Source organism: Meleagris gallopavo, chromosome 3, assembly GCF_905368555.1.
Source record: "Meleagris gallopavo chromosome 3, MGAL_WU_HG_1.1, whole genome shotgun sequence".
NCBI lineage: Eukaryota > Metazoa > Chordata > Aves > Galliformes > Phasianidae > Meleagris > Meleagris gallopavo.
In genome coordinates this window covers 74,743,848-74,762,209 of record NC_139406.1, presented here as the reverse complement: position 1 = coordinate 74,762,209, position 18,362 = coordinate 74,743,848, and the positions used below count along the sequence as shown (strand labels likewise).

At 35.5% G+C, this 18,362-nt stretch overlaps 1 protein-coding gene across 17 annotated transcripts in view; it reads right to left on the bottom strand.

Annotated features, from left to right (window-relative positions):
* Positions 1–18,362, bottom strand: part of RIMS2 (regulating synaptic membrane exocytosis 2) — a 434,744-nt gene that overhangs the window by 377,662 nt on the left and 38,720 nt on the right. The window lies entirely within an intron of this gene.

The following is an 18,362-nucleotide window of genomic DNA, read 5'->3' as shown; positions in this document are numbered from 1 at the left end:
AAATGCAAAGGAAAGTGTCTTGATTATGTTAATTACAATCTATTTTCTAGATTTTTATTTACAACCAAATTCTCTATCATAATTTAAGATGAATTTAAAGCATATAGTGTCATTTTAAATGCTGCAGCATTCAAAAGTCTTCACTCTGTTTCTTAAATTACAATTATGTCAGTGTCCGAACACAGCATAACTCTAAAACTAAGGAGGGAAATCTAAGGAACTCTATTCTAAGGAGCTAAGGAACTGTGTGAAGTTTTCTATGACTCACTAAAAGAAACAAATAATACATTCAGTAGATCTGTAGAGTACTGATTAGAATTTGTCCATCATCCTTAGGAAATTATCCTTCCTGAAATACATGCTTTAGTTTGAGTGAATAAGCAAAGGAGATTCCTTCACAGCAAACCCAAGAACGGAGACATACACTTACAAGAATACTTACATCCTCTAAATGCAGGTATCTGTCTTAAATACCAAGTTGGGATTTAGCTTTCTTTTACCTTCAATAAAAATGAACAGGTTCCTGAATAAGCGTTCTGAATGTCTCTCTGGAGAATATTCCCTTACTTTGCCAAAAGTGAGTTCAGGCTCACAACTTAAGCAGATGTTTAACTTTGGACAGGAGATTAAAGCTCACAAAAATAGCTCCGTGTCTCCCCCTCCACATGATGCATCACAGTGACTAAAACAGCAGCTAGACAAGCACTCAGTAAGAAAAGTGGACACTGATACACTAAAAACCTTAAAAAGAGAATTTACCAGAGAAAGAGAAAACTGAACATGTAGCACACAGTGAAAAGTCTTCTAGCATAGTGTGCCTCTGCAGCATTTTAGAAAATTGTATTTAAAAAAAAAGTTCGGATACAAAACCAAAAAATACAGATACACTCGAAAGTTAAGAAATATGAAAATAAAAATTCTTCATGCCATTGCAATTCCGCTTGACCACACATCTTAATTATAACCACTTTAATCTTTAACCATGAGATTCCGTACTAGTTTTTCCACCCAAAATATTCAAGGGGCAGGGAGGAAATCGAAGTGCATCGGTACCATCTGCAGCAGGCAGCACTTGGAGCCTCCAGCCTCAACAGTCTGAAAGCCCTATGGTGAATGGTGACACGGAAATGGTCCCTCAGAACTCATGCCACTTGCCCAGAGCTAGACAATGGAAGCGTGAGCTCCCTAGCAACTGGACAGGGAAAACTGAACACACTGTTACTCCATGGTTCCTTACATTCCTCTCACTACATAGCTCCCAGACATATTAACTGGACATCTCAAGTATTATCACACTGTGATTTTTTCTGTGTTAGAAAAACAGCTGAGATATACGAGTGTTTCGTTTATTAAGATTATAACCCATATCTTTCCTTTGGATGAGGGACCACGGTCATTTTTTGTCACATCCAAAACTGAAACCAAAATAGAATGAGATTAAATTCTGCAATAATGCACGCTAATTCTGAGTGCTCCATTTGAAATCTTTGGTGTTTTTTTTTTTTCCAAGAGGATTTAACATCTTTACATAATTGTATATATTCACTGACTTCAACTGCAGCTGCAAATCCTTCGTATTTCTGAAAATCACACAGATTTTTAGTTTAGAACCATTAAATAAAAAACATTGGCCATTAGCAGACCCCTGAAAATCTGCATGTAAATGGTTTCCCCCCCATTTTATAGGAACACTGTGTTCTAACACAGGATGTAATTTGATTATGCATTTCAAAACATATCTCCTATGAAATACTCTTTTCTCCTTTTACAATTCTGTGTCTCATCCACTATACTCTTTCCAACACTGCAGTTATGTGAGGACAAGAGCCTCCATTATTATATAACTGTGACGCAGTCCTTGAGTGCTATCCATATATCCTTCAGTCCCTGCATTAGGCAATGCTCTTCCTTGACTTTCCAACAATGGAGCAAAAGCTATAATTTGAAATGAAATTATGAAAAAAAAACTATTGAAAAACCATGTTCTACCATATGAAGTTAACCTAATATTGCCCTCATAGCTCAACAGGCCTAGGGCTTTAGGTGCACAGCACAGACACTCATCATTCAAGGTCAGGGAAATTAGGGGTAGTACTTTAGTAACTGACAGAAATATTAACATGTTAGATGAAATACATGGAATACATTCTAGCACAATTGTGGTTGTCTTTTTCTAGACAAAAAAGTCCTGAAAAGACTCCAGATTCTTAAGTACAGTCTACATACTGCACATACAGTTGTACTTCCCTTGATTACAAGAAGTGCCTTGGATTTTATGAGATAGAATACTCCCATATTTCCCACATACAAATTGCTTTTTCCCTTCCTTTCAAAAATCATTAACTATCAATTCTTTGCAAGAATTGGACTGACACATCAGTATAGATATACTTTCATTTACTCAACAGACCAAATGAAAAAACCCAAACAGTGTAACTGCACATTGATTCTTTCACACAGTTTGTCTATATTTTGCCCTCCCCCATATCCGCCTTCTAGAAACTCCAACAAGAACAATGCCAGTCTGAGTTATTTACTAGAAATAATTTCTAATAAGTACCTGTTTAGAAAGACCACCAGCAGGCTGCAGATAATATGTCTAATCAACAGTGGCTGGGACAATATATTCCAACAGTGCAAAATATTAAGTCATTCTCTCTCTATTCTCATTCTTGATAATTTCTTTCACAACAGGAATTCACTCAATACTCTGCACAAGCACCAAATTAATTCTAAAATGCTGAAAGAATCTGAAGCCTTCATCAGTTAACATTCTATTTTGCACTGATCATAATCCCATATACTGCATAATTTGCATCACTTTAAAATAAGACAGTATTTTACTACTTCTCAACAATAGAGAATATTAGGACTTTACACTCGGTTGACTGCAACCTTCGAAATGTTCATAGCATCTTTCCTATAGCGATCCTCTGCAGGCCTGCACAGTGCAAGTGCCAGACCCATTTGATCTTTTCCAGACAGTAGCATCATTAGGTTGGAACCTGACTAACACTGAACACCTTTTTTAGTGTCAAATTCTCCCTGGGTACTAAAAATTTCTTCAAAGGTTATGGCTAGTCTCGCTGGAACAAAAGATGTATTAGAGGACAGAACAGAAAAGTGGGGGAAAGGAAAAGCAGAAGCAGGAGAGAACATTGTGAAGGAAGTGAATATATTAACACATTTTTTCTCAATCATACAAAGTCCTAAATATTTTCTATTCTTCAACCTACAGGAAAAGTGCTTCTCTAAAATCTACTGGGCCAAAATCATACAATATTCTTCCCAAATGATGTATTGGTTACAGGCAAACTAACAAGCAGTCTGCCAACACACCTCTTCTCCACTTTTACATGCATCAGAATTCAGGTGTCCAGATTCACAATAATGATCCATAAAATACACTCTACATCTTCTAGAGGTCTGAAATTAAACAGGTACTTAATTCTCCTCCAGTGAAATCTGGGATATCCTGGGACTTCAGAATGAGCCATCCTTGCCAGGAATATAATCTCAATAACACAATATTGCACTCAAGATTCACAGCTTTGCCATCCATGGACCTACAAGCACAAGGAGGTGACATTGGTAGGAACAGTCTGAGTGTACCTCATGTCTCCTAGAAGTACTGAGCAGAGCACAAAGCACAGAACACTCCGCGCCACTTTCATTTGCAATGTTACAGGCTGGGAACTGCATTCCTTTGCTCAGCAGTGGGACAGCAGCTTTCTGCGCTCCCCTCAGCCATAGGAACTCACAGCACAGCCCTCCCTTGCAGCCATCTCAGCAAGGCTAGGAGAGGCCATTGTAGGACTCTAGGCTTTTTTGCCCCTTTTGATGAAGCTGAGAGAAGTGGAAATGCAAATTTATTGACTGGAATTCAGATTTCCCTTATCTAGCATTGAAAAAAAAAAAGTGTTTATTATTAAAATTAATGATATAATTGAAGTTGTCAGTAGCACTTTAATGAAGTCGTTGATGCTTTTACAATAGCTATTTTCATTAACTGCATTGCTTATTAAATTCCATCAAATGGGACACAACTATGAAATGTTCGGTTTTGGGAACACAGAGCCTAATGGCCCAAAACTCAAAGCAGAATATACACAGTCTCAAAGAGAAAGGCATGTTACACTTAACTTGATTAAGAATTAAGATGAGATTAAATATTAACTCAGAGACCTATCTCGTTTCCCCAAAGCAAATCGTACAGGAACAATGAGAGATAGTCTCCGTTCTATAAAAAGAATCTTCACATCTTGTTTCCTTTACAGATACAATACTGACACTGACCTCCAGCTGTGTTAATAGAAAAGGAAAGAACTGTTGAGTGAAGACTGTGGAAATAATTTTGTCTTAAATATAGATTTCTAGTTTTATACATTAAAAAAGCTATAAAGGCAACTATCTTTCAAATAAACACAACAGCAGGAATGCCAACTACTACACCCACACACATTACAAAGTGAATTCAACTTAATAATGCCCTCTGAGTTTGTATTTTCTTCTTTGCATTCCAGATCCCACTATTGTGAACAACAGTATAAAGCCAGAAGCTCGCTCAAGGTTCAAGATGCCAACACATTGGCTTCAGGTGAAGACACTGTTCTCTCTCCTCAAAATTCTCTCCAATTATTAACAAATTTCAACTACTCCAAAAAGACCGGCTAATTAGAAAATCAACACAGTGAATGCAAAGACAGTGAAAAGCAAAGATTAAAGACAAAACTATAAAATCAGATTATGGATTTTATGTTGGGCACTGCTATTTCTTGCTCAGCTGTCCAAAAAATGAACATACTGCTAAATGAAAGGACTGCTGTAAAACTATAATAAAGAATTCTGAAACTTTTCACAAATTAAAATGTAATTAATAAGTGAAAATTTTCCAACAATCTTCAAAAAAATATAGAATTACCCAACATGCACTGGGCTGAAAACTACATGAGAAGGTGGTAAGGAAAGCACAAGCAAGTGATTTCACATTCTTCAGCCCTTTTTAAAAATTCTGATTAGTGGATGCAATACCTGCATCAGGAATCTATATTCCCATTCTCATAATACATGAACATCACAATTTTTTTGAAGTATTTGCCATCACTAATATTTTTGTTATGTAGAAAAAGAAATCATCCCCAACATACTTTGAAAAATGACAAAAAATTAAAAAAATAAATAAAATTTAAACAACATTTTCTTGCTCTTCTGCTCTCCTTTTTTCCCCTGCCTCCTGCTTTCTCCTACTGAAAATGGCATTCAGTGCATAACTGCACAGTTTAACTACTAAAGGGATGCAAGTTCCAGGTATAACTAGGGACTGTGCTGAAAAAGAGAGGTCATCCATGGATGCTTCATCCATGAGGCTTCCACCACACTATCATAGACTGCAAGGTCTATTAATACATTTTCCTAGATTTGTTACTGTGGACTCTTTCCAAATCTTCAGAATAGCATCCCAGTGACATTTCCTTGATGGTGTGACAAGCTGGAAACAAAAGATTACTGTACAGTGATTACCAGCTCACAACTTAAGTCTGAAGTAAAGATGCATGATACACAATTTATGACGTTTCTCACATCAGCTCTTAGTAAACACAGCCACAAATATGTAAAATCAGCAACTCTCTTGAAAGAGGACACCTCTACAGCTGAAGTTACACAACATTCAGTACGTTTAACTCCAAGAACAGTTAGGAAGGCTGACTATATTGCCACACTATTTGGCTGAGTGGAAATTGGAAATATTTACATGTTAACTGAACTGATTATGTGAACTGATTACTCCATTGATACTAAAAGAATATTCAACTTAGAATATTAAGCTGAATTTCATTTTATGAAAGTGAAATTTTCTTTTATATGACTGTTCTGAGGGTTTTTAAAATTAATTTAGAGAGTAGAAGTAATTGAATGAAAAGGATCATAATATGAACAGTACAATAATAACAGTCTTTTCCAATGAAAGATTTTACTGAAGAAGTGTTCAGGTGACTTTCCTGACTGATTTTGACCTGATCATAACAGAAGTATCAGCAGCTTCTGCTAAAACAACTCAAAGACTTGAGCTGAGAGATAATTGAGCATTCAATACTACTAGACAAGCAGGTGGATAAGTTAGGTACTTGCAATAGAAATAATGCCTGTAACAGTGAATAAATTCAAAGCCCATCTAAATCCATGCTGAAGTGGTTAAACAACACCTGAAATTCAGACTGAAGAGATATTAAAGAGTGGCAACAAGAAAAGTCCATACATCCTTCACAAATAAGCATATCTACGGATGATGCTTTATAATAGTCCAGATTGAATGAGCTGTCTACAAACCTCAAATGAAAATCATCAATAAACACAGTTAATTTCATAAGATTAATATTACATTTTAGACGTGACATTTAGATCATAATTAGAAACTGGATGATCAGAGCTTCCAGCTTTCAGAGCAAACTAGACTTATTGCTTACGACAGTAACATCTCTAGAAAAGATAAACTAAATGCAGTTTGTTGCAGTTGAAAACATAATACTCAACAGCCCCATACTTGAATTTCAAATCAAGGAGTGAGGAGACTGACAGTAAGTTTTGATTCCTCCAGAAAGAGCCCAGGAAATGAGACTGCTTATCTTTGGATATGAATTCTTCAGAGCAATTTCTTTTCCTATTATTTGCTTCTAGAGGGTGCTCTACACTTGTGCTTTATATGGGGCAAGCTAATCATTTCCGTACCACATAATCATAATGAGTTAATTATTTTAAATAATATTTTCTTCATGAGCTGTTCATAGAAGAGTCTTTACTTACATCACCATTTTGGTGGCCCCTTTGTTCTTCCACTAAGGAACAAGGAAATTAATCCTTTCAAGACTGGTGACAATGACCTCCAGGAGATTCTCTGGATTCCTCCTGCTCCTTTAACAGCTGCTCCTACACTTCTATCTTGGCCAATTTTTTTCATTTCCATTACAGTCTTGATATTAAAACCATACATTGAGTGCCTGAATCACTGCTCAGCACATGAGAAAATGATTGAAGTACAACTGTAATAACGAATAAGTACTACACTGAATGGTATCCACCATGTTAGGTGCAGTTCCAATAATTAGTTCACAGATCAATGCTCTCTCTTGAAGGTTAACCAAAACTGGAAGCAGCAGGCCCTGACCAGGGAGGTGATATTAAAAGGTAAGTGTTGAAAATCTAGTGTTCAAACCAACCATGTTGTCTAACCTGAGCTAATGCTGCTATCTCCTATATTTAGCAAATGAGTATTTTGGTTATCACAGCACGAGTGGGAGTTTGTAACCGTCAGCACTGCAATCAGCTGCCATGTGGAGCACACCAGCTGCTGCCCACCTGAGTGGCTGGTGGCTGCTGAAGGGATACACGGAAACAGGCAGCAACAAAAATTATAAAGCAAAAATTAATGTAAAGTTTTGAATGAAGGAAAGTTGTCAAAGATGGGCAAGAAATACAGCTAGAAAATTATTTATTCTACATAAACAGGCTGTGAGCAACCTGATCTAGTGGAAGGTGTCACTGCCTATGGCAAGAGGCTTGGACTAGATGGTCTCTAAGGTCCTTTCATAGCCAAACCATTCTGTGATTCCATCAACATAAGAAAATATATTCAGTGAAGTAATGTCTCCCAATCTTAATATTCTAGAAGCTTTTTTCATTTGTCTCATTTACTAACTTTCCTGAACAGGAGTTTTGCCAGTTTGAGCTTCTTGTGTTAAATTATCAATTACTTAGTAGTTTTACCATATATAACAGTTTCAAGATCAGCATCAGCTACTTTCAAAATGTCAAATTTAAAAAATTAAAAATTCATCAAAAATTATAGTGTGTTAGAAATCTAGTGAGAGCAAAATAAAGATCCAAACAATGCCGTCAGCTGAAAAGAGCAAGGAAGTTTTAAAGAGTCCTTGAGCTTCCATCAATACTTCTTGACTAGAAGTTTAGTTGTTCAGTTTACACTGGCTCATTTAAAGAGCAGTTGTATTATGTAATTCTTTACTAGAAGGAATTTCTAACTCCAATTTCAAGGAATGAGAAACGCACAAATACCTCATTAAATTGAATTGGTTTGTTCTGTAAGTCAACTCCTTTTTACACAAACCAAAAAATATGTCCCAACAAATGCTGACTTTCTTCTCATGAAGAAGCTGCATTATGAGACAACAGTTTAATCATTTATCATCTGTCAGAGCGGTATTTATGCTAATACTGTGGTGTCTCTCACACAATTTGAGAAGACCCTGCTTTTCTGTGATCTCAGAGCTCACACCATATGCAGACCAAAGGGCCTCACTTTGGAGCCCAACACATCCCTAAGACCTGCCCACAGTGGTAGCTTCTGTTTTACTACAGTTAGTTTGAATTTAACCAAATTTTGGTTTTGCTTTCCTTATTTTTTAAGAATAGCTTAACAAAGCAACAGGAAAGAAACCATTCCTCCAATTCCTCATCCTGAATGAGATCATCTGCCTCATGCTACCCCAGTCCCACAACAAAAATGTTCTCTGGCTCTTTGTGTCCCACAGCATCTTTCCGGTGAGCCCAGAAATGAAGGCCAACGAGATGCTGAGTGTGCTGAAGGGAATCAAAGATCAACCTACTGAGTGAAAGCCTCTGTGCCCTGGCATAGAGCCCAGGGTGCCTGCAGATGGTCTGGGGAAGAGAGGTTGGATATCATGAAAAGGTTCTTCACCAGAGGGTGGTAGACATTACCACCAAGCTGCACAGGTCACGGCACTGAGCTGCTGGAGTTCAAGAAGCATCTGGACAATGCTTTCAGCCATATGCTCTGATTTTTGTGTGGTCCTGTGTGGAACAAGGAGTTGGACTCAACAATCATTATGCATCCCTTCCAAATTGGCATATTCTAAGATTCTATGATTCTACAATACAATCCTTAAGATAATATTCCATTCTTATGTTTCATGTTACTTCAGAAAACTCAGGTTTCACCATACAAGACATCATTGTTTTGACTGGGATAGAACTAATTTTCTTTGTAGAATACATTCATAACCTTATCTCTACGTAAAGGACAAACCTACTCAAGTCTCAGTAAATCTGCAATTTCCATGCACAATTTTAAGAGTGAACTTCAGTAACAGATTTTAGTTGTTGTCCTACATTTCTTTTCCTTGAAAAGAAAAATAAATGTTATTTTAAAAGTTGCAGGAGAGGAACAAGAGTGTCAGAAGGAGTCTTTCACTGAATATTTAATTCCATTACAAGGAAGTTTCAGACTACACTGAAAATTCATCTAAAAATAGTCTAGTACACTTGTAGGTATATCTACTCAGATATGAAGCAAAAATGTTAAAAATGTTTTATTTGAACTGGATCAGAAGGATTTTTAAGACATATTTATTATAGTGTATGAATGGCTACTTTATTTAATGTAATTTCCATTAATCCCTATTGGAAAGAAGAGACTTTTTAAATAGAACTTAAATTTTAATCTCTTGTGCAGCTAACTGAAATATTTCAGGAAGTCATAAAACAAAGTGGAAAGCCTAATCTTAAAACTGATACAAAAACGAGGATATTGAAATCAAACAACCATTTAATCCACTTTTGGAAAATTAATTGAATTTTACAAAATATGTTTTAAATATACGGCAAAAAAGATGGCCTTGCAAGTAATAAATGTAAAGATGTAACACTATAAATAGATAGGTCACGCCAAAAGTAATGCCTCCTATTTATTTCCATGGAAACTACAACAGATACAAGGAGTATAATAACACTATTTGACAGAGCAAATTCTTAGCTACAAAACTTTCTTACTCAACATAGTCACCACCATTACCCATGCATTTTCACTAGCAGTGAACAGAAGCCCGCATGGCAAGCTTGCAGAAATTTGCACCAGTGGAGCTGATCCACTGTTGTTGTCACCACTGCTGAAAAGCACCACTCACCAGCTCCCTGTGCTCACATCCACTGGTTGGTCTCCAGAAACATTCAGCATGTGTCGATGAATGTCAATTGGTGCCATGTTTTCTGCATGGAGGAATTCAGTGACACACCTTTGCTTCACCTACGCTTCCATGTCAGACACCATTTTGTCAGACTGCCCCTCTATTGCCATCTGTCACACAGCCACAACATGTAATGGAATACTGGCAGCAGTGTTCAACCCCTACTGCTGTATCAACATAATAAAATAGGAGGCATTACTTTCAGAGAAGAGGAGCCCTCATTTAATTTTTGAACAAATTACTCCAAAATAAGTAATTTTAGGGAGGTTAAAAAAAATTTTTTTTTGCCCCCCACCCCTTTCTTTTTCAATAGCAGATGGCATTGCAAGCATCTCCCACTGGAAATGCTTTTCTTGACACTTATAATATCACCAAGTGCAACAGTGAAATGTACAGTCCTGGTCTCAGTTGTCAATGGGTGAATCCAATAAAAATTTATTTTAACTCTGTAACTAATTGGAATGCATTAGCAATTACTTTGGTCTTGATAAGACATTTTGCCTGTTAAATAACAACTATATTCACCAAGTGGAATACTACACAAGAGACAGCAAATCAGTATTTCTCAGACTGTGATGCCTCAGTGCATGAACAAGATTTTCCAGAGTGGAAGCAATTCTGAGAAAACAACTGCTTGAGAGAAATTAAAAGGAAAAAAAAAAAATCAATATTGTGAATTTGTTCTTGTTTTCAGCCTCTTCAGAATAAGCCTCAAAGAGAGCCTCTTTGTAGAGTGGACTTAGGTCCTGCACCCATTCATACATGGAGCTATGTGTAATTACAGTATATCAATAGTAATGGGAGCAATACTGGAACTTCATCAGTAAGGACAGCTTAATAAATGTTATAATACCATGATAAATACAAGTTCCTACCAAAAAAAAAAAAAAAAAAAAACCACATATCACAGTTCCTACTATGAAAACTAGATTACTGTGTAAGTATTAAACAGGAAATTAAAAACCAGGACAAGAAAAATAAAGGTGAAATGCAACAGTAACGTAGCCTATCATTCCAAGCAAATGTTGTGACAGTGCCTTCAAACGGGAGGGTTTTTTTAATCTAGAAAAGTGTTATTCATTCTGACACAAAGTTTATTGAAACAATGTGCACTCCTTTAATTGGCTTTCACAGGACAGCTACTCACACACAAGTATAATTACTCCTGCTGGCCAAACATCTAACCTCTGAGATCTGATATAAATTAACAGTGAAGGTCAATAGAAGTTGTTGAAACATCTAATTTTATTCTTCTTCTGGTTCAAAAACTTTGCAAAATGGTTTCTGAAAATAGTACAGACATTTCTGTATAAACAAAATTGTCTTCCAGAAATGGTGAAAAACTTCAATCGTGTCATTACTTTTAATAGAGATTTTTGAAGATACAAATTAACTATAATTGAAACTGTAACAGCCTTACAGTTTTCTGACTTTCTTCTATTTTTTTTTTTTTTTTTCCTAAATTAACTTTCCTATTCAAGCTGCACAAAATCTTCCTACAGTCAGAGGCACAATTAAGTACCTGGGTTGGTAGCCTTTATGCATTTCCACCAAATAATGATGAAAATTTTACATGTGCAATTAAACATTACACTCAAATAAATAAAAAATACAGTATTCTCTCAACGATTAACATTTCAGCGTTGAGTCAATAGCTGAACTTCCTGAAAGAAGTGATGTCTGATACATTGTTTTATAATGAAGAATCTTAATATTTCCTGCTTTATTCCAAGGAAACACAGAAAACAAAGTTAGCAACCAATTAAGAACCCAGAAGTCCCTCTCCCAGATATTCATGGCATCTGAAACACTAACTGATTATTTGTAAGAGTACCAAGTTTTACACTACAGAAATTGGCTACAACAGTTTACTTGTGCATGGAAAGCAAGAGCAGAAGAGAAGGAAGATCCCTTATAATTCTCCCAACAAATCTATATCTATACAGTAGGCATAACTTTAATGCTACCTATAGAAAAAAAATTTTTGTCAGCAATATTCTTTATAAACACAATTTATTCAAACTCTTCTGTGAAAATAATTTCTGAACTTCTAATAACAGAACTGTGACTTGCAGCTTTGGATGATCTCATAAATCTTTATTATAAAGCAGACACTCATTGTTCTTGTTTCCAACTAATCATAAGCATTCATTCATGTCTGTTTGCAATTAGGGTGTATTTAAAGTGAACAGAACTGCCATTTATGAAGATACTATATATACATGAAAATTAGTAAATACAAAGAGACATCAAAACTAACCTTAACAATAGTCCCATGATTTAAAATGTAGCACATGGTAAACCTTGAAAAACTCATTAACAAACTCATTTTGCAGAGTTACACCATTAGGTACTCCAAGTCCATTTCTAGTGGTAGCAAGAAACTAAACTATGTAAATTCACTGTTCTCTTAAACCACACCATTAGTATAAATGAGAAATAAAGGCAATCTACAGATAAAAGGTTTTAAAAGCAATTTTCTATTTAATAAACCAGTGAATTTGTATGCTTCTATTTTGTAGGAACACACCAACCCCTTTTTTCAAATGAAGGAAGTACATCTATTTATGCTTAAAAAGATTGAGAGAAAATAAAGATTCTTAATCATGAAAAATCTACTCAAGATCAGCCTGGGGAGTAAAGCTTTTAAAAATGCAGAGTGTCTGATGGAAGGATATTTATGACATTTCAGTAGCAGTTATTTTCATAAACCAAGGTCTATCTCAAGTACAAATTCAAAACACTGCAATGTGTGGGGGGCAAATAAGAACTGTGCATTAAATAGCAGAACATTTAATAAGAATTAGACTCAGGACTTTGTGTCTCATCTGAACATCCTAAACTGCAATATAAGCTCAATACTTCTTGCATCACCATGTACTATGAACCATGAAGAGCAGCAACCTTTCATTTGTTTGAAAATCAGCTCTAAGTTACTCACATCCATCTGTCCTAAAGCACATTGAACTTGTTCAGCATCTGTTTAGGGCGTGTTTTCTAGACATCTCACCTGGAATGCTGTCAACTAATCCACTGCTATTTTGAGCTGCAGTTTAAAACCTAGATATTGCACTTTGGAATTGCCACACAGCTCAGTTTACATAAATGGTTACATCTAAGCATAGTTCTTACTGGATAATGACCCTGCTGAACACCATTCAAAAATTTTAGACCATATGACCAGTTTATCAAGATCATTTTAAACCTGTTTCCTAACATGCTTCTAAGTACACTCTAAATGTCCACCATTCTGGACGTTAAAGAAAAGGCTGGCTGCTGTTTGGACAGCTCCACAACGTTTCATTTGGCACATCTTTCCGTTTAGAGGAAAGCAGCCGCAGCTACACAGTAAAACTTTTTGCCTTCCACTGGCATTTATTACTATTCTACAGCAGCTTTCTTTGTATCACCTGTCCTGACTTGCTTAGGAATATGCTCTGCAAGATGATCTTAAAGCTCTCCTCAAGTCAAGACACATTATCTGCTGCCACTTCTCCGCCTCCGGAACCTGTTACCTGTTGCAGAATCAAATTAGACTTTTGGCATGATCTGCTCTTGATAAATTCACATTGTCTATTATTCATTCCCTCATTATCTTCTAGATAGTTAGAACTTATTTCTTCTACTGCTTTTCTGGGAATTAAACTGGGCTGCATCACTTCCAGCTCTCTGGATATCATTCCAGCAATTTCATCTCCACTTCTCAGAACAGATTTCTTGTTTACCCTTCCCTAGTCTTCACAAAGACAACAGCCAGAAAAAAAATTATTTCATTACGTTTCTTAACTTGTTAAATAGCTTAGATCAAAATCTATGAAACCCAACTAAGTAGTACTTTTATTATTACTTTGTGATTCACAAAAGTATATTAGAGACAATTCTAGAATCTCAATTAATTAACATATTCCTTTAGCCACAAAGAACAAGTTAGGTTGATGATGAAAATAAAAAACCTACTTTCTAAAGACCTATCCAGGCAGATAATATGGCTTTGCAAGTACTGGCAGCAAGTCATAGAGTCAGAGTCATAGAATGGCCTGCGTTGAAAAGGACCACAATGATCATCTACTTTCAACCCCCCTGCTATGTGCAGGGTCACCAACCACCAGACCAGGCTGCCCAGAGCCACATCCAGCCTGGTCTTGAAAGCCACTGGGGAAATGTCTGACACCAGGATGTGAACTGATTGAAAAAACACAGAACAGACCAAACAAAAAAGTCTAAAGGAGAAGAAAATTTAACTGTTTAATACTTTTGGCCAAGTGTTTTGGAAAGGACAGTGATTCCTTACTAATAAGGATGCTCCCTTCTCACCGAAAACAGAGAACGTTCATCAAGGAACCAAAGTTATTTAACAAAAAAAAAAGATCAAAAGTAGAATGTAAATTTTGAAGGTGAATTTTTATAAATATTGAAACATTTTACTCACAATAGTAATGAAAAGTAACATTTTTAAGTCAGTTTTGAACAAATTTCTAAGTACATTCATCTTCAATTCTCACTTTCTTGAGCCTGATGCAATAATTGCTCAGAAATTTTATAATATACTTGGTGGATAAAATCAGATCACAATGGTCCCTTATTCAACTTTAAAATCTACTTAATCCATATTACTTTCTCTTAATGTGCACTCAATGCACTCAGAAATTTTCCTATGTGTATGAGTTCAAACACATTGCTTTTTTCAACTGATCACCTCTCTCCAACATCAGCTATCAAGTGCTATTCATATATTAACGATCATGTAAATGAAAAAATAAGATTTAACTGAAATAAACATTATATATTTTCACAGTTACATAAGTATACTTATAAAAAGATAAATAACAATATGCACATTAAAAATAAAGGCTGCATTCTATACATGGGGCATGTCTTAAAGCAACCATTCATGCAATACCACTATGAAAACTGAAGTTATTTCAAATGTGCCCTGTACAGTAATTTAAATAATGATAACTTGAAAATTACATACTTATTAATGTGCCCATTTTGTTCATCATCAAACAAATCTCTATAGATTTTATAACTATAGAGGTCATTTTTTCAGTTTTCCTAAAATAATTTTGTTTTAGTATCTCTGGTAATAACATTACTGAGCTTCAGTGAGAGAAAATAGCAAATTTTACCAAGCAATGTTTTTTACTACTAATAAAATGCTGCAGAACAACCCTGATTTGCAAAATACTCTTAGAACAGAAAGTAGTAATGGAAGCACTCTGCTCTCTTCCACAGTTCTTGAAAGGAAATAACAGGCTCTTTTGATTTCAATAAAATGGCATTCTATATATAAAATGTATTTATATCTTTGCAAATAAGTGCAAGACTTACACTGATCATGGCTTTAGAAATCTTGCCTAATTTTTCTATAATGTTTCAAAGCCCAACTTAGCATCAGGATGTGATGATTTTACCAATTATATTGATAACAGGATTTTGCTACTTAAAGAAGATTGCCTCAGGAATGAAGAACAGTGGGTTGAAGCTGAAAAAGGTGAAGTCAACAGACAGAAAAGATCACTCTGAAATAACCATATTCCTATTTGGTTGAAGACATATACCCTCAAATTACCGACTTACTTAAATATTTAAGAATTCTCTTTAGAATTTCTCCTGATAATGGCCTACCATAAATCAGTACCTGCGGCTGCTTTCTCCTTTCCCAGTTTGTCAGGACATTCCACTTTATTTTCATTGGTCCTCGTATTTATCAGCTGCCATTATCTTTAGCTATCTCAATCATGATAATTCCATTATCAAATTCCATGTACTACATTTTTCTACCAAAAGGCTGTGGCATGGTTTTCTGCTCTCTGCACTGATTTTCAACAGTGTAGTATCTTACCCTCAAAACATTCAGCATCTTGTGACCAGCATGTCCAGAATGAAGATCATGGCCAATAATCTTACTCCTCAGGCACAGTTATGGTATTAATATACTCAAAAGGAGAGAAAGCTTTTCTACAACAATCCCCAACTCCCAAACCATCCTGCTCTCATCTCTTATATGAACACAAAGAAATGTACATATTTTAAAAAAACACCATGTTAAAACCAAGTGCACATGAATTTCCTCCCCCAGGGAGAGAATGTGAGAAAACAAACCAAATGTAACAGATGTTAGTCATGTCATTTAATGCATGACTGAAAGACTACAGATACTATGTTGATGAGGACAATATAAGAACCTCTGCAGAACAGAATGGGATTCGCACTCTTCAATATCACTGTAATTGAGGGAATCATAGTTTACTATAACAACAAAGATAATTCTCTTTTGAAAATTAATTAAATTGAGAACTGTAGAAAACCTGAAGACGCTTTGGAATGTCTAGCTTGCTATTAAAATGCCTGTCAAAAACACAGAAAACTATGCCTCACAACTAACATTCCATCAACCACAGAAGACACAGTGCTGTGGCCATACCAATCAGTACCCACCTGTGAGGTCTCATATTGTTCCTGCGCATGATTTCAGGATGTAAGTGGAGAAACTTGATATGAAAACAACTTGTTGCTGAAACCATTACTGAATTGTAAAACTCCTATTATTAGTGTAGTATTAATTATAGCTATTATCATATCAGGAAAAAAAATACAGACTCGGACCTTCTTGATACAAAATGGAATATCTGTAGTCTGTATTATTGATACAAGATTTGAAAAAGGCTATAATTATTAAAATATTTGAAATACAAAGAAATTATAATAGTTGTATTATTGGCAGTTACTTCAAACCCTCAGAGTTCCACTCACACAATCCCCATAAAAGAAGCACTAAAAGTTTCAATGTGTTCAAGTAGCATTAAAAATACTTGCTGAATGTTAAACTTCCTAAACAGTAGCCAAAAAAGATGGTCAATGATCACAGAATCACCAAGGTTGGAAAAGACCTACAAAGTCATCCAGTCCAACCATCCACCTGTCACCAACAGTTCTCACTAAACCATGTCCCTCAACACAACATCTAAATGTTCCTTGAACTATTAGTTTTTCATTTTTTTATTAAAAAAAGAGCATATTTATGTAGTGCAACATAATCTGTAAAATTGTAAATGTAGACTTCTTTTGTGAAATTTCAGATAGACAGGAAATGCGAACTATTTTCCATAAGATGGAACAGAATTGCAGCATCAGTTATGACACTTATAATTAACATATTTTATCCTAACTCATCATATTCATGATAAATTTACCCCAAATAAATCTATCCTAGTTCGAATGCCAATGACAGCTTAGAAGTTTTATATCTTTTTAAATACAAAACAATTGATTATGGATACTGTAAGTCATTTTTAAAAGAAGCAAAACACAAAATCATTATCAACCATCCCCTGGGAAAGAAGGGCAAATTTCTTTTAATCATTATTGGAAGGAGCTTCATACCAGGACTCCTTATCTTGTACACAAGTAATAACATAGAGACACAACAACAACTAAGTGTAACAGTCATAAGACTTCTTTTTTTGTATTGTTTTGTTGGGTTTTTTTTTTTTTTCATTTAAAAATAACAGCACTACCTTATTTGTGTTTCATATTTTTAATATTTCTTACCAACTCAAGGGAGACAAACAAAATGTCATAACTATAATACGGGTATGGTGAGGCAAGCAAATACACACACCTTGAAGAAGGCAAGCCTCAACATTCAAGAAAAAAATGCAACTGTGCAGTTAAATTCTCCACAAAAATGATTATTCCTCTGCATTACTATAGCATGCATAGGCCCCAAATGGCTTCTTCTCACACCTGTCCTATTATAGTCTACACACAGAGCAAGAAAGCATTGGAAAGTTGTTTTCAAAAAAGTTGAAGGTTATGTTCAAAGACTTCAAATGATTATAAACATAAAGCATACCTGGCTTTACAGCCATTTCTGCACAGGCAACAAATAATGGTAAGACAATGTGGCTGACTTACTATATCCCAAGAAAACTACTTAAAATGTCTAAATTATGCACTGAAGTACTGCTAATGAAGTTTAGTAGTCTCAAAACAGAATCCAGAAACTCAAAAAGCTGACAGAGAGACTGCACGGATGTAGTCAACAGAAGTAGAAGGAACACTGCTCTTTCAGACTTTTGTCTCTTGTAAGAATTTAGGTATCTGACTGAGGCTTTTCTGCACGTTTGAAATTATGGCCAAAAGTACCAGGAAAGGCATTTTCACAGAACAATCTCCAGGAAGTCAGAACCTGAGTGAAGAGGTTCTTCCTACTTATAAATGTTATACCAATCTTATAAAAAGTAGGTTAACCAGACAGAAATTAAAGTCCTGGGATGGGAATCCAGGCCTTTTTACACTCCAACACTCTTTCTCTATTGGGCTACAGAGCCACTGAATCTTTCAGAACTGGCTGCATAGCAT